Here is an 18,066-nt window from a genome sequence, read left to right as displayed (position 1 = left end):
GCAACATGCTACTGATAATATACGGATGATCCATGCATGATGTCTGCCTTGGCAAAGCTCGTGGGAGTTATTATGGGTTAGCACTGTGATGCCAAACTCCCTGACCTAGAGCTTAAAAGTTCCTTTAAGACACAAACCCAATGAGTCCAATGCTCACTGAGTACGTGTGAGGACCTGAGCCTGAGTCCCCAGCATCCACAGAAAAAGCTGGGCCTGGTAATGCACACCACAGCCACAGTGTTGGAATGGTAGATTGCATTCTCTTACTGCTGAGCCAGTTCAGAGAAAATAGGTAAGTACTAAGTTCACGGAGAGACCCTGCCTCAAAACAAAAGTGGTGAAGATGTATTTGACTCAAAACAAAAACGGCAGAGATGTATTTGAAGAATGCATGCCGATTTCATCCTGTGGCCTCTACACCTATCTACACAGGTGACCACACTTGCACACACACATGCATGCATAGCGCACAGGCACAGGCACACACACACACACACACACACACACACACACACACACACACAGAGAGAGAGAGAGAGAGAGAGAGAGAGAGAGAGAGAGAGAGAGAGAGAGAAACCCTCTCCATAATTTGTCTGTTTCTAATCTTCTAGTACTAGTCTTCCAAAATTTTCAAAGCTCTCTATGTCTTGGAACAAATTTTATACCTGATCTGAAGCCCAACACTCAGAGTCTCTCTCTCTCTCTCTCTCTCTCTCTCTCTCTCTCTCTCTCTCTCTGTCTCTGTCTCTGTCTCTGTCTGTCTGTCTGTCTGTCTCTGTCTCTGTCTCTGTCTCTGTCTCTGTCTCTGTCTCTCTCTCTCTCATAGCCCCAGCTGCCCTGGAACTAGCTATGTAAACTAAACTGTTAGAGGCTGGCCTTGGACTCCCAGAGATCACCTGCATCTGCTTGCTGACTGTTGGAGCGCACCAGAATGGCCAGCTTCCTTATTGAGCCTTAAAGTTTCATTTTTAACCACTGTTAATCCTTCTCTTTTGAATGCAAAGATTTTTTTTACTAAAAAAAAATACAAAAAAAACCATAGATAATCGCTGGGCATTGTTGGGGAACAAACGCCTTTATTCCCAGCACTTGGGAGGTACAGGCAAGCAGATCTCCGTGAGTTCCAGGACAGCCTGGTCTATAGAGGAAGTTCCAGAACAGCCAGAGCTGTTACACAGAGAAAACTTGTCTTGAAAAAGATAGAGAAAGAAAGAAAACACAGATAACCATCTCTTCTACAAGTTACAATGAAACAAGATCTTGCTAAATGTTAGGCAGACTAAACCCCCCCCCCACAACACACAAACATGGGCAGTCCTTGTCCTAACCTTCTAATGAGGATTACATGTGAAGATGTTATATCATATAACAAAGAAGAATTAAGGTTGCATATGGAATATAACCTACTAAATAAAGGCTTTTACATAAGACTATACTGGTTTTGTTTGTTGTTGTTTTTGTTTGTTTGTTTGTTTTGTTTTGTTGTTTTGTTGTTTTTTGGATACAGAGTCTTACTGTGTAGCCCTAGTTACCCTGGAACTGGCCTCAGACTCCTGTCTCTACCTACCCAGTGCTGGGATCAAAGCTGTGTGTCACCGCCAGGCTCCACTGAGAGTACACAGTTTAAATCAAGTGAACCCAATACAGTTCCAAGGCTCCGTAAATGAGGAAGAGGGGCAGAAAACAAAGACTTAGAACTTTGAGGATGATGGAAAATGTCAGAGAGCTCCTTAGCTAGAAAAGGGCAAGACAGGACAATCCTCTAGAGGCTCTGGGAAGGGAGTAATTCAGCTGCTGCCTTGGTCTCTGGTTCTGGGAGCCCCATCACCGACTTCAAGCCTCCACGCCTGTAAAATGAAAGATGCGAGTTTCAAGTCACCAGCTTCCTTGCAATTTTGTTACAGCAGCAACAGAAAAACCACATGTCACCTGATTCCAGACCACGTGCAATTTCCCACTGCTGATGCCAGGAGGCCCAGCACTTCCTGTGTTAGTCCTACTGCGCTGTTCTAGCCCACAGGCAGAAACAAAATATTAGGCTATACCCCCACCTTCGCAGGGCGTTCTTGAAATTCAGGTGACTCTCGCCAGTGGGGTGAGAGCTGAAGATGCCAAGGCACGCCCTCTGGCTAGAGAAAGTCATGACTCGGATTCAGGAGTTCTCAGTGATACTAGACACATAGTTTCTTTTTCCCTGTGTCTTCACCGTGCTAAAGTGCTACATCCAAATGGAATCCTAAACTTAGCCCCCTTATCGTCCCCCGGAGTTACCATCCCCTGAAATCTCAGTGTCCCAGGCCCCTGAAAGCACAAGTTCCACTTTATTCTATCCCCCAAACCCAGCACAAATTCTAAAAACTCACATCTTTACCACAAAACTCGCACTCACTTTCGTTTTCCTCTAGAGACAGTCACTCCAAGAGTGCCCTATGCGGTGTGGTTGGTTCCTTTCATTGTTGTCATCCATTCAACTTCGCTTTCTGGTCATTTCCCCTAATGGACGCCTCTTCGGGCCACCATGAAATCATCAGTTAGACAAGGCAAGGACTTCAGCACAGACTTTAGGAAATTTTCAGTGGAGGACAGAGAGTTTATTGCCACACATCGCCCCTTTCTCCTCCCCTGCCAGGCGGCAGGCTGCAGCTCTCTCACAACGGTGTACATGTTCCTTCCCTCTTCCCGACGCCTACCCACCCACCCCATCATCCAGGCTCTTGGGGATTCCCACACAAACGTAAACCTTCTCCAGAAGGCTGTTTTCCTCCCCTTCAGTGTCCCATTCTTGAGCGTCATACCTTAACCCCAGGAGCTGTGTTCACTCAGTTAATTACCCACCAGCTGGGCTTTGGCTACAGTCTGCCGGCCACCCTTCAGCAAGTGCTAAAGGCGGTGCAGAATCCCAGCTGCCCTCCTGTGACAGGCTTGCTGCTTTGCAGCTCACAGCACAGTTGGGGGGGGTTACAAGATAACTGTGCCCCGACGAAGGGAATCGAACCCGTGCCATTAGAACTCAGACTCGGGCAAGATGTCACTGCTAACTTAGAGAGACGTCCGGAGAAGGAGAAACAGAGTAAGTGAGTAGTAAGGGTGTGTGTGGCTGCTGTGGGCAGAAGGGGCTCCGGTAGCCATGGAGTTGGGAGGAATGATGAGCTACTCTACCTATGGAGGAGAAGTCCAGTGAGGGGTGGAAGGAAAACAGAGAAGGCTAAAATATAGGCGGGGCCAGACCTTGGGAAGCTGTAAATTCAGCAAACAGATTTTTTCTTTCCTCTATTTCTTTAGAGAGGACTCGTATTTATACCTCATTACTATCTTTCCTCTTCCTCCCTTTTAACTGTAATCAATGAGAGTCTTGGAAGCTTGATGGACCTAGACAAAATTCACATACTTTCTAATGTGCTGTAGCTGCTAAGTGAGATGAAGGGTAGAACGCTCATGTTCAGACTGCGAGCCAATTTGTATAGCTGCCATCAAAGATTTGACAGCTCTCAAGGAAAATTTGCCCCAAACTTTCAAGTTAAAAGGGAGCGGGACAACTTTTTCTCCTTGGAAAGCATTACCTACACAAGAAAACCAATACTGGGCTTAAAGAGATGACTCAGCGACTAAGAGCACTTGCTACTTTTGCAGAAAACTGGGGTTTGGGTACCAGCACCCACATGGTGACTCATAACCATCTGTAACTCCAGTTCCACGGGATCTGCTGCCCTCATCTGGCCTCTAAGGGCACCAGGCGCGCGCGCGTGCGCGCGCGCGCACACACACACACACACACACACACACACACACACACACACACACACACACACACACACACACACACACAGTATGCTTACATATAAGCAGTCAAAACATAAAGCACTCTGCTGGGCAGTGATGGTACAGGCCCTTAATCCCAGCACTCAGGAGGAAGAGTCAGGCAGATCACTGAGTTTGAGGTCAGCCTGGTCTATAGAATTCCAGGACAGCCAAGGTTACAGAGAAACCTTGTCTCAAGAAATCAAAACAAACAAAACAACCCCCAAACCCTGAAAAACACTCTTATACATAATAAATAAACAATCTTTAAAAAGAATAGAGAGGATAAATAGGTATTTAACAGGGGAAGCAGGTATGAGGTTGTTGGTAAGGGTGGACAGTATAATTTGGTCCCTGTCTTATACTGTAACGTGTAGTTCCCCCCCACACCTCCCCACCCCCGCCAGCTGTCTGGGCCCTGCCGAGCTGTCTGAACCCCCAAATGACACTCAGGACACTATATTAATTATGAGCTGTTGGCCATTTGCTATTGTTTCTCATTGTCTAGCTCTGACTTAATTATTGACCCATAATCATATATATATATTTATAAGGACTTATCTTTTCGAGAATGACAGATTTTCGTTCTCTTCTCCAGGGATCACATGACAATGACTCAGTTCACTACATTTCCCAGAATCCTCCTAGACTCCTAGTCCCACCTATCTTGCTTCCCTATTGGCCAACAGTGCTTTATTGACATATACACAGGACTTCCCCATCATTATATAATTGCCTTTTCTTGCACTCTTTATTATGTTGAGAACCAATATAAAAACGGCCATTATAGGGTGCTGGAGAGATGACTCAGATGTTGACATATGTGCTGCTCTTGCAGAGGACCCCAGTTTGGTTCCAGCACCCACACTGGGCAGAGTACAACAGACTGTAACTCCAGTTCCAAGGGATCTTGCACCTTCTTTGAATTTCCAAGGACCTGGCACTCATGTGCACAAACCCACACACAGACACATAAATGAAATCTTTAAGACAAGTAGCCATTATGCTGGGCGATGACATGCACCTTTAATTCCAGCAGCATTCAGGAGGCAGAGGCAGGCAAATCCTTGTGAGTTCAAGGCTAGCCTGGTCTACAGAGCTAGTTCTAGCGCAGCCAGGACTATTATACAGGAAAGGAAGGAAGGAAGGGAGGGAGGGAGGGAGGGAGGGAGGGAGGGAGGGAAGGAGGGAGGGGAAAGAAAAGAATAGCCACTATGGAACCAATTATAGACTGAATTACAGGGCTGTTGGCTGTGTCACCTTTGTGAGGGCACATTGGGAACTCCTGTCTGATACCATTGCCATCACTAGCTGGGTGGCTTTTAATTAATGCCTTGAACCATTATCTCCTGGACACAGTGAACTCTGCAGCCAGCAACATGTGTTACGTGAGCAGCTCAGAGACAAATATGCCTTCCTTTCTTTCGTCCTACTTAATTTAAAAAAATATATATTTTTATTGTTTAAAAACAATTTTTCCAAACAAGATGTGAAATGCAAGCATTACATGTCCCTTCTGCAAGAGAGGCCTTTCCTCTGGTTATATTTTATTGTATGCCTACAGTATCACTAGGCCAACACTGCCACAGCAAAGCACCACAGACCAAGTAGCTTCAACAACAGGATCTTTTCCTGCTGGTTCTGGGGGCTGAAAGGTCAGAAGCTGTCAGTGGGATAGACTTCTCAGGTCTCTCTTGTCTGTGAATGCCCATCTCCTTCCTAAGGCTTCCCGTGGTATTTCATCTGTGTACATCTGCATCCTAATCTCTTCTCAGGAGGGTACCAGTTATTGTTGGGTGAGGCCCACGCTGATGACCTCACTTAGCCTTAATTACATGTCTAAAGGCCTTATCTGCCCAGTCACTTCCTCCGGTGTTGGGGATTTCAACATTTGAATAAAGGAGGGGGAGTAATATTTATCTCTCCCCACAACGTATGCACACAATATTTTTCTTTGTTATTTCTACACATCTCAAGAGTTTTGACATGTTTACTATCCAGAGAAGCACGTCTTCCTGAGGAGGCTGACACAGTGAGTATTTGATTCCCCATCTTCTACAGTAAAAATCAGGAAAGGGAGCTGGAGGCTGAGAATGGTCCCTGGATCTATCAAAAGCATGAATGTCACAGGGCTTGAAAGACGGTCCTACTGCAAAGGACCCAGGTTCAGTTCCCAGTACCCACGTAGTGGTTCGCAACCGTCTGTAACTCCAGTTCCAGGGAACCCAATAACCTCTTCTAACTTCCTCAAGCGTCAGGATTGCACATGGTGCACATACATACAGCAGGCAAAACACTCATATGCATAAAATAAAAGACATGAATCTTGGCCCAACAGTGGTGGCACACACCTTTAATCCCAGCACTTGGGAGGTAGAAGCAAGTGTGGATTTCTGTGAGTTCAAGGCCAGCCTGGTCTGCATAGTGAGTTCCAGGACAGCCAGACCTATATAGCGAGACCTTGTCTCATAACAAACAAACACAAAATATGTATTTGATTTACAGATACATACATATATATATTTACATGTATGTATGTATGTATGTATGTATGTATGTATGTATGTATGTACACACATAGAGAGAGAGAGAATAAATGGGAGGCATTCCAGAGTGGCAAGGACTTTGAAACCACAATAGATGTGTGGTATCCCCACTCTACCATTCACAAACTGAGTAACCTTCCATGCCTCAGTTCCCTCCTCTGTAAAATGGGAGAATAGTGATAGTCAGGCCATAAGATGTTGTGAGGATTAAATGAGCCGCTACATGGAAGAGTGATTGACACAGAGAAAGAGTTTACTAGCTATAAAATTTGTCAGAGTGATTATTTATGGGAAACATTACAGGGAAATTGTTAAATATTAAGATTGATCTTACCAAAAAAAAGTCAGGCGTTGGTGGCACACACCTTTAATCCCAGCACTTGGGAGGCAGAGGCAGGTGGATCTCTGTGAGTTCGAGGCCAGCCAAGTCTACAGAGTGAGTTCCAGGACGGCTCCAAAACAATACAGAGAAACGCTGTCTTGAAAAACCAAAAAAAAAAAAAAAAAAAAAATAGATTGATCTTGTGGCGGCAATTAAAACCGTGAGATAGGAGCCTGGAGAGATGGCTCATTAGTTAAGAACACTGGCTGCTTTTACAGAGGACCCAGGTTCAATTCCCAGTACTCACATGGCAGCTCACAACTGTCTTTAACTCCAGTTCCAGGGATCTGGCACCCTCACACAGACATACACACAGGCAAAGCATCAATGCACATAAAATAACAATAAATAAATAAAAGCCACGTGATAGACTTGGATGGCAAACTAGGATCAATTCAGAAAAATTCCAATTTTACTAAAATATTGATAGATGATAAGATCGTAGAATTGTGGGAAGAAAAGAAGGCCTACATTATGGGAGCAATATGGTTGAAGACTTGCTCCTGCGGGCTAATGCTACAAGTTGACAAATGTTTTTGTTTTCTACAGGGTGTGGCTGGCACCCTCCGAACCTCTACATCTGCCTTTCTGTAAGCCTCTGAAGAGTTGTCTCTGACTTTCCTTTGGCTTAGCACCTACCAGACGTGGGAACTGGGAGGCTGGTGTCCTTTAGAACACTTTTTGTTTATTTTTGAAGTTCTGGCTGGGGAGTTTTTACAACTGTTGACTCCCTGAACAATTAAGTCCCAGTTTCTGGAGTGGGGCCGAGGCATCGGTATTGTTCAAGGGTCTCCTAGGCGATCCCTGTGTGTGGGCAGCATTCACAACCATTGGTTTATGGGATGTTATTTGATCAGGTAACAGATTAAAGTTTCATTTCTTAGGGACAACACTGACCAAACAGGTTGTTGATGAAGAGACCTGACTGTTCCAATGCTCTTTCTTCCGGTTGCAGCCCTCCAGAATTTGCATTTGGATTTCCCCTAAGGGGGTATTGATTGCTTGAGCTCTATTAACAGAGTGGAGGCCGGGGACATTGAAGGCTCAGTAAGGAAATTACTTGTTATGCAAGTTCAGATCCCCAGAACTCATTTAAAGCCAGATACAGTAGGGCTTAGCCGTGATCCCAGCACTCCTATGACAGGACGGTAGGAAATGGTTGGAGATACCATAGGAACGCACATGCCAGCTAGGACAGCATACACAGAGGCAAAGAGACCTTAGTTCAGACAAAGTGGAATTTGAGGACAAGAACATGAAGTCATTCCCCTGACCTCCACACTCATGCTGTGATTTGTATTACCTACCCTCACACCCACGGGCACACATATATTACACATGTGTAAACATCATCATGCACACAAGTATGTCTGGGCTGGAGAGATGAATGGCTCAGTGGTTGTGAACACTCATTGCCATCGCAGAGGACCCAAGTTCAGAAATCCCCAATACCCACAGGGAGGCTCACAGCCACCCATAACTCCAGTCCCAGGGTATCTGATACCTTATTCTGGCCTCTGTGGACACAAGGCACATATACATGCAGGAGAAACACTCACACACATTTTAAAAATTAAAAATATTATATATATATATATGTACATCCAAACATTTTGTTTGTTTGTTTTGTTTTCATGACAGGGTTTCACTCGGTAGCCTTGGCTGTTCTTGAACTCACACTAGCCCAGCCTCACAGAGATCCACCTGCCTCTGCCTCCTGAGTGCTGGGATTAAAGAGGTGAGCACCCCACCATCCACTTTAAACATTTTTGAAAGAGTGTAGAATTTTTCACATTGTCCTGGAGGAAGCCAGAGAAGAATCTGGAGAGTCCAACTGAACCCGATCTACGTGTCTGTTTGGATGACCATCCTAGCTCAGCAAAGCCAGGGAGCCTGCTACCTTGCCAGCAGCATTCACGGCACTGGAAATGCAAGATTGAGTCAACTCAGACCAGTGCCAAGAAGTCACAGAGACACCTCAGATCACCTATGACTACAACGAAGCCAAGTCTACCTAAGGTCAAACGTTCTTGATTCCCAAGGTGCCAGCTACCTGCTCTCAGCTTCCACCTACAACTCAACAATGTCATGACACAGAGGAGTTACTCTGGGTCAGAAAGGTCCTGGGAAACTGGAGTGAGTAGACCTCTGGAGAGTAGACTTCCAGCCTTTCCCAACCGGAGCGGCAGGCGTTGGCCATCATCTGGGCGTGAGCAAAGCAAGCATCTTCCTTCTTTAGCTGGCTCCTGTTTCAGGATGTAAATTCCTGCACAAATCCCTATTAACAAAGTCCTTGTGGGAGGGAGGCTGTTTAGGATCAGGCTAATAAGACAAGGGTAGAATCCCTTGCTCCTGTGTCCAAGGTGCCTGCCTGCTGCTGTCCCTGTAAGAGATCCATAGACTCATGTGTTACAGAGGTAGAAATGCACAAGTATTTCAAGACTTTCTGGAAACGTGTGAAAGCTACTTAGAAAGAGCCAGTAGAACAGGAGCAATTTGGCTGAGAGTTTGAGGAAGAACCTAGCCCAGTAGAACAGGAGCAATTTGGCTGAGAGTTTGAGGAAGAACCTAGCCCAGTAGAACAGGAGCAATTTGGCTGAGAGCTTGAGGAAGAGCCTGTCTCCGGTACAGAAGATCTCTTGCTTACGCACCCATCTCAGACTTTGGGTCTCTATGAGGAATTCGGGGCACTGCTTGGAAACCAGACACGTGCTGACAAAGTCTTACATACAAAAGCAGATTTGGCACAGGAAACATGATGAGAACAAATAGGAAGTTCTGCAAGGGCCCCTGTTAGGTCTAGGACTGTCTGCTATGCAGCCCACACATATCTGGGGTCACTGAAGTAAGAATGAGCCCAGGCTAGCCCCAGCCAGCCACGTGGGACCCGTAGACACTGCCCTTGACTTGGGTTCAGGTTGGTCTGCTTGGCTTGTCTGAAAACTCCCTCTGCTTTGATGTCTCGGGAGTGGGGTGGGTGCTTGCCAATTTTAAGATCTTCCGGGCCCCAAAGGTAGGTTTTTATTAGAGAGTTTCTGGGAAGTCGAGGCTGGAGCCATCTTGTCTGATTCTTGGTCCCTTCCTTTAAAGGGTGGGGGCTTTAGATTTTCATTCTCTCCTCCTAAGAGCCCCTCACTGCTTCTCCACGAGAGCAGCCCCACGCTGTAATGGTCTCCTGTGTCTGCTCAGCAAGACTGTGAGCTCAGCACCAGGTCACACCCTAGGGGCCTCAGTTCAGGAGCACACAACACACACACACACACACACACACACACACACACACACACACACACGCACACACTCAAAAACACATCTGTCAATGAGAGTAGGAAGGAAAGAAAAGAGGAAGGGGGCAGGAGAGGAGGGAGGGAAGGAGGAAAGATGAAAGATATTAACAGATTTACATAGAAGTCAGCTGGGAATCCCAAGAGTTTCTCAAATTTAGGAGAGAAGAAACAATTTTCTGTCCAGCCCCTAGAAAAGAGAAAGAATGAAGGAGCCATGCATGGAATGGCGAAACAGGATCCTAATTTCCTTCAGAAAGCTCTAGAAACCAGAAAAGGGGAAGCTTAGAGAATATCCCAAGTTGTCTCTTCCTGGTAGAGGTAATGACAAAGGGGACTACAGAGATTTCCCTCCCACGGTGTCTGAGAAGCCGGAGACCCGGCCAGGGCTACAAGGTAAGAGTAGCGCTAGGAAGCGAACCCCGGGTTTGGCCGTGCTTGAGGGGCACTTTACCACTGAGCCTATCAGCATAGGGTTCGCCTGGGAGAACTGGCTAGAAGATGGCACAATTGAGGGCCCTAGAACTTTCTCCCTCTTTAGAGCAATGGGGCGGGGGAGGGTGGGGAGGGAGGCGGTGGTTCCTGGTTGTGCCTGGAACACATACACCCTTAAGAAGGAAAGGGACACCGCTGCACTTGGAGACTCAAGTGCTCTGTGCCATGACAAATTCCCCTGAATACAGCCGTCCCCCCCCTCCCCGTTCGTAGGGAGGAGTGGATACGGGAGCCGTTTCTCATTTGGGCTATTTTTTTTTACAAGTGATCCAACTTCAAGTCGGGCGGTCACAGTGTCGGGCACAGTGGCGTGGGCTGTAGTCCCAGCACTACTGACGCTAAGGCGGGAGACGCTTGAGTCAGAGGTTGAAGACCGTCCTGAGCAACATAGCGAGGTCTTGTCTCCAAAAATGAAACAAGAGGATGGGGAGGTGGCTCAGCAGTCGAGAGCTCTCGCTGCCCTTGCAGAGGGTCCTGAAGTTTCCAGACTCCATAACGGGAGTTCACTGCTGTCTGCAACTCCATTTCTAGGATACCCTTTGCCGGCCCTGTGGGCACCAGGTACAGACATGGTGCCTTGATATACATGCAGGTGAAACACTCATACACGTAAGCCGAAAATAAATAAATCCTTTAAAATAAAGTAAATCATGGGGTTACAGAGTTACGGGACTTATGCCTCCTGTCAAGCATCCCTGATTTTGTATGGCAGTAGCAGCTGGCACTTTATTGGACTCCTTTCTGCCCACAGGGCCAGAGGTAAATAAAGCTGTACCCTCAAGTACAAAGTTTAGTGCCCTAAAGCCTCCGTAAACATTTATTATTATTATTATTATTATTTTGGTTTTTCAAGACAGGGTTTCTCTGTATTGTTTTGGAGGCTGTCCTGGAACTCGCTCTGTAGACCAGGCTGGACTCGAACTCACAGAGATCTGCCTGCCTCTGCCTCCTGAGTGCTGGGATTAAAGGTGTGCACCACCAATGCCCAGCAACACTTTTTTTTTTTTTTGAGACAGGGTTCCTCTGTGTAACCCTAGAACTCCCTCTGTAGATCAGGCTAGCCTTGCACTCAGAGATCTGCCTGCCTCCCAAGTCCTGGGGTTAAAGGCCTATGTCACCACCACCCAGCTAGTGATCTCAGTTTTAAGAAGACTTAAAAGGCTCCAGATTGGTTCTGGAAAAGTCCACCCTGAAAAAATGATCATCATTTTAAGTGAAGACAGAGTCCAGCCCCACACATGTCCCCCCCACCCCCTGAGAAATCCTCATCTCATGGCCTCAGTTATGCCCAAACTCTTTCTCATTTCAGGGGCTTTGGACTCGACGCCTGTTCCTCTTTCAAATTCCTCCCAGGTCTCAGCAGGTTCAGCTTTCTCTCCTGTTCTGACTCCGTTTTCCCAGAAAGACACTCTCCTTTCTGACTTTGCTATGAAATCTAAATTTAAGTCTGATTCCTTCCCACATGTCCTCATTGTAGCCACGTAGAACGAAAGCAAAATTCACATGACTTTGCCACTACTTCCCTCCCAAGTCATGTGTGTGACTCTGAGCCCGTGAACTTCCCTGGTGTCCAATTAGGTTGGAGCCTCCCTAACGTTCTTCCTTGACTTTCCGTAAAAGATGCTATATGCTGGCTCCCCTCAAGTCCTAAACTATCTCTCTGTCTCTCTGTCTCTCTCTCTGTCTCTCTGTCTCTGTCTCTCTCTCTCTCTGTTGTTATCATGTTTGGATACTACAAGTTTCACTCTTGTTTGTTGCGGGATTCCTGCCTGGGTCCTGTCGCTGCTTTAACCCCCAAATGACACACAGAGACTCTATTAGTTACAATGCTGTTGGCCAGTGTCCAGGGCTTCTCATTGGCCAGCTCTGTCTTAAGAATTAACCCATAACTACTAATATATATATGTACATATATATATATATTTCTATAAGGTTTTATCTTACCAAGAACGCCTGACTCATGCGTCCTCTCTTCCTGGGATCACATGGGGACTCTCTACTCTTGACTGCATTTCCCAGAATCCTCCTCGACTCCTAGTCCCACCTATCTTGCTTCCCTATTGGCCAACAGTGCTTTATTTCATCAACCCATAAGACAAATACATGCACAGAAGGACTTCCCCCATCACTTGTTAAGTATACAATTGATTGGGTTTTACCCAGTTGTACATACAACACCACAATCTGCTTTAAAAAAGCCTCCCCATCGCAGGCCCCGTACCTCACCTGGGCAGCACAATGGAGCCAATCCCATTGGTGGATGTGTGGGTAAGGCAGCCAGCCCTGAAGTTTGGAACATGGGAGAGCTGTCCCTCATCTGTCACATGGCAGCCTGGGTGGGAAAGTGATGCCTTCACCCCTGCCTTACCCATCAATACCTGTGGCAGGTGGGAGGGCTGTCCCTGCCCCTCCCCAGCAGCAGCATCTGGAGAGCAGCCCCTACACCTCACCTGGGCATCACAGTAGAGCTGTGCCTGAAGGTGTAGGTCTGGGAGAACCAACCCATGAAAGCAGGAGAACTGCCCCTGCCCCTTACTCATCAAGGCAAGGGCTGGAGAGCTCACCCTGGTGGGGAGGACAAGGGAGAGCTGGCCGGCCTGACCAACCCTGCAACTACCCAGGCCTAGAACTAGGGTTATGTGTTGGCCCACGCCAACATCCACCCCATCTGCGATCTGCTGGAGCACCTGAAGGGGCCAGTCCTGAAGACCTGCAGGATCTCCAGGACACAGGACAACAGGATAACCAAGTATCAATCGATAGTGTAGCAGAAACCAGAGGCCTCGAACCAGACCAATGACTCTTTGCAATAAACACTTGCAAGTAAAGATATATGGACAAAAGAGTATATTATGTGACTCACTCTGTCACACTGCAGCTTCCATGACAAGACTAATGTTTTTCCTTCTCCCTTTTCTTTTTTCTCTTTAATTTTATTTGGGGAGGGGAGGTTGCAAGGGCAGAGGGTGGATACGAAGGGATGGGAAAATGAACGGGATAGAGATGCATGGTGTGAAAGACAAAAAGAATAAATGAAAACCTCTCCATCTAAGATGGTATGAGCCAGAGCCCAGGAAGCCTACTGGATGGCGTCTTCTAGATTTTGACAGGAAAGCTGCCTTCATGAAATTCCAGCAACATGGCTGCATAATGACAATACCAGTTGGTTGGTATGCCAGTGATGAGGTTGGGGGTGGGAACTTGGGCCCCATCCCTGGATGAAGAGCTATCAGAGGTGCTGAGACTGGAGAGTCTTGTTTTTCTCCAGGGATGACGCCCCCCCCCATGGGTTATCCAATCCCAATGGTCAGCCCTGATCAGAAGCACGTAGGAGCAGCACTAACTGGACTCAGGATTATACATGTGACAACAATAATTGTAAGAGATTGGTCAAGCATTTGAGAGAGTTCAGAGGCATGGAAGGAGTTTCATGGGAGAGAGGTGATATAAACACAGTACTCATGTATGGAACTCTCAAACAAAATTTTAAATAAACATTTTTATATCCACACTCATTTATAGTTAATTTTCATTCCTCCTTTCAACTCCAGTCAATAACTAATTTACTTTCTGTCTTTATACATTGACTTATTCAGGACATATTTCATCAGTGGAGTCAATAAGCATGTAACCCTCTGCTTATGGTCTCTTTTCCTTTAAAAACTCGCCCTCCCTTGAGTTCTGGGACTGCACTCCCCCTCCATCTGCTGCATCGGAGAGTGAGGCTGTGGGCAAAGTTAGCTTCAACAAATAAAGAAACCTTTGTGTGTTTGCATTGGACTCCGGCGCCTTGAGGTCTCATGGAGGGTTCCGTGACACAGGTACACTGCCACCCATCACTGACCTATGGTTGTCTAAATACAAAATTATTTTGCTGGCTAGTCCTGGATGGAATTTCTTTCTAGGAGGCAAGCTTCTCCTCTGCCCCCTCATCGGTGGATATCTGGGGAAACTCCAATTTCTTGAGGCCCATTTATTCCAGCAGTCTGATAGCCAAAGGGAAGAGTGTAACAAACCCTTTAGAACATTGTCATTCCTGCCAGGACGGTTAACGTGCTCACTGCCCATCTTTTTTTGGTCTAGTTGTTTAGTGCTAACTGTTCGTTTCAGTGCTTTGACACGAGCAAGGACACTAGAAAAGACTGGACTGGTGTCAACAGTCCTGAGGCCTCACGCTCATGTCCCTTCAGTCAGTTCCTGAGGTACACGAGAAACTGCACAGGCTCCTTCCAATGAGCTGCCTATCAGTGACCTTAGGCAAGGCTTATCTTGTGTCGAACAGCAGGAGCACGGCTTAAGAGTTGTTTGGTAGCTATTCTACCACAGAAAACATAGCCTTCCCCTTTCATATCTCTCTCTCTCTCTCTCTCTCTCTCTCTCTCTCTCTCTCTCTCTCTCTCTCTCTCTCTCTCTCCACATCTCTCCCTCTTAGCCTTCCCTCCCTGCATCTACCTTAAAGTCAAAAATGAGAGGAACTGTGCCAGTTCCGAAGAGCCTGAGTTAGAGTGGTGCCCCTATGTGAGCACACAAAGACTTGCTTGGTATATTTCACACAGGTGTCGGAGGCACCTGGACTCAGGGTTGACGTTTCTGGGCAGCTGCGAGACATACTGCCAAATCAGCAGCAGCCCAAAGTATTTCACTTGGTTCATGTCATTTACGTCCCGGCGAGAAACTGCTGATTTGTTTCCATTTTTTTTTTTAACATTATCTACATTAAAACATTTACAGATTCCACATTCTAGTCTGATTTCTTTGGTGGGGGGGGCATTTCTCAGGTCTGAAGATGACATTCCATATGTGTAGACAGGCAAGCACCTCCCTGACAGGACCAAAGGCACAGTTTTCTGTTTGTTTGTTTGGGTTTTGGTTTTTTTGAGACAAGGTTTCTCTGTGTAACATCCCTGGCTGTCCTGGAGCTTGCCTTGTAGAGAAGACTGGCCTCAAACTGACAGAGATCCACCTGCTTCTGCCTCCCGAGTGCTGGAATTAAAGGCGTGGGCTACCTTTACCAGGAGATTTTTCTCTTGCTCCAAAGATCGAAGCTGGCTTTCCCTCCTCCACACCCAATCACACATGGACGTACCCCTAGGGCTCTTGACTCCCGTCATTTTTTTGAAAGGTGCTGTCCAGAGTGGCTCATCCCTGGAATGTGCAAAGGCCTGACAAGGGGATGGACTGCTCGGGGGATTTAAAACTGTCAGCCTGGAATGGGAGGCTGCTGTTCCTCATTCCGTTCTCCTTCTACCCGCTGTAGGGTGCAGTCGCTAAGATCTGGAGATAATGAGCATTGGCTTGGCCTGGCCTTTTGACTGGGCATGGAATCGAGAAGGTTGGCGGGTTCTTTCCATGCTAAAAAACAGCCTTGTTGTGTTTAGCGTAAAGCTGTGTGTGTGGGGGGGTGTGTGTGTGTTTGTACTGCTTAGTTTGGTGGCTGACAAAGACAAGCAAATATTATTATTTCTGTGTTGTCATCATTAACCCTGACTTCCAACCCCTTCCTTGGTCAGCTCCCGGCAAGATAGGTTCCCTATGTTCTGGACCTTCCTTTAACCCTGCCACATCAATGGTCACCTCCCTTGTGCTCTGCACCCTAACATCTTTCTAACGCCTGGCATAAACCATTTTCAATACTGAGCTCACTTCTGTTTGTTTGTTTTGGGTTTTAGTTTCTTTAAGACAGAATTTCTCTGTGTAGCTTTGGAGCTCTTTCCTGGAACTCTCTCTGTAGGGCAAACTAGCCTCAAACTCCCAGAGATCCACCTGCCTCTCTGCCTCCAGAGTGCTGGTATTAAAGGCGTACACCACCACTTCCTGGCTCTGAGCTCACTTCTTAATAAACAACACTCTAGGGCAGGCATGGTAGCCCATGCCTTTAATTCCAGCACTCGGGAGGCAGAGGCAGGTGGATCTCTGTGAGTTTGAGGCCAGTCTTCTCTACAAAGCAAGCTCCAGGACAGCCAGGGATGTTACACAGAGAAACCTTGTCTCAAAAAAACCAAAACCCAAACAAACAAACAAACGAACAAACAGAAAACTGTGCCTTTGGACCTGACTTTTTTGGTCTTGACTTTTGGTGGCTTCTGTCTCTTGCTGCTCCAGGGCATCTGCCTCAAGTTCTTGAGGGTCAGTGCTCTCCAGTGATGGGCTTCCACTAGAAAACACAAGCCATCAGGTTCCCAGGACTGTCTCTGGTGAGATAGGAACTCAAGGAGGGCAGAAACCGAGACTGCAGCTATCTGTCCACTGCTGTATCCCCAGTACTTGTCCTGCCTCTGGCACACTGTAGGCATGTGACAGCCAAAGTTACATTTTAAGTTACAATTACTATGCTTTAGAGATCTATGAAACAGAAATGCCTCTGATTTGCAAGCCCTTTGCCCAAGGACAGGCAGTTCCTGAAATGCTGGAGCTTATTGTTCATGGGAGATAACAAGTCACATGTTTTTCATTTCCCTAAATAAGTTTGTTTGACCCATCTTCACCAGGTGTGCTTGATCACATATGGGCAGAGGTTCACAGGCTGGAGGTGCATCAGGCTGTATGCTTGCCCCTGATTGGATCTGATGGGAAACGTAATGAACTACAGATTTTCCTTTTAAAGCTGCTACAAAGAGTGATTTTGGACCATTTCCCAGGAACATGGGTATGGACCTGGCCGGAGCCCATCCACCTGGCCAGTATTTAATTAAAGCTTGCTTCAAATTTTGCTTTCAACTGTCATAGTGGTCTTGTTCTTGATCAGAAGGATTAACATTTTTCTGGAGGCCCCAGCAAGATTCAGAACACCCACCCAAATTTTAAAGCTGGACCTTCATTTCAGAACTCCAGGGCTGAGGGGCTGCTTCGGAGTTTTTTTGGACTATCAAAGTGAATTTCCATGCTGAGAAACACAGCAGGCAACTACATAGGCCTTCTGATGAGTTATAGTTTGTTTCTGTTCTATGGGATCCCTATCTGGGACATGGAAGGGGTGTGATGGAACCCAATAATCTCCTGTCCAGGGCATAGAGTGAGGCATTACCTGCCCATCTGGTTCTGGTTCTGGTTGGAAGTTTTGTTTGTCTTGTTGGAAAGTTTCCTATTGAAAGACCTCAGCATCAAAGCGCCAGGCACTGAACCGAACCCTGTGCCCAAGACCCAGGGCCAGACCACTGGATGCAAATGCAAGAGGTGATTTATTGAGTACACAGGTGCCTGCGGATGCTACTGCAACTCAGGTGCAGAGCATACCGGGCTTGCAGGGAGCACAATATTTATAGAGTTTTAATGGTAACCTAAGTATCAGCATAGCAACAGGCATTTCATTGGCTCATCTTGGGGGCAGGGGTAGTTCCCACGGACTAAGTTTCCTGGTATTACCTCATGAAAGACCCCGGCACGCTTCAGCAATTATTATCCGGGTCCCATGACTACTATGGTGATCATAGACACAACTGGGGGCAGGGGTAGTTGCCAAGGACTAGGTGTCCTGGTATTGCCACATAAAAGACCCTGGCACGATTCAGCAATTATTATCCGGGTCCCATGACTGCTCTGGTGACCACAGATCCTGTTTGAC

General features: G+C 46.8%; 1 long non-coding RNA gene across 1 annotated transcript; it reads right to left on the bottom strand.

The window, feature by feature from the left end:
* Nucleotides 1-1,609: 1,609 nt before the first annotated feature.
* LOC110343712 lies at nt 1,610-2,704 on the bottom strand. The gene is made up of 2 exons (XR_002386027.2): nt 2,390-2,704; nt 1,610-1,847 (listed from the first exon to the last, which is right to left on the bottom strand). It is a non-coding gene; the product is annotated as an uncharacterized LOC110343712 (long non-coding RNA).
* Between the last annotated feature and the right edge of the window lie 15,362 nt (nt 2,705-18,066).

This window comes from Mesocricetus auratus, unplaced genomic scaffold (assembly GCF_017639785.1).
Source record: "Mesocricetus auratus isolate SY011 unplaced genomic scaffold, BCM_Maur_2.0 Super-Scaffold_6730, whole genome shotgun sequence".
In the NCBI taxonomy this organism is placed as follows: domain Eukaryota; kingdom Metazoa; phylum Chordata; class Mammalia; order Rodentia; family Cricetidae; genus Mesocricetus; species Mesocricetus auratus.
The sequence above is the reverse complement of the archived record's forward strand: the minus strand, read 5'-3'. Positions and strand labels throughout refer to the sequence as shown.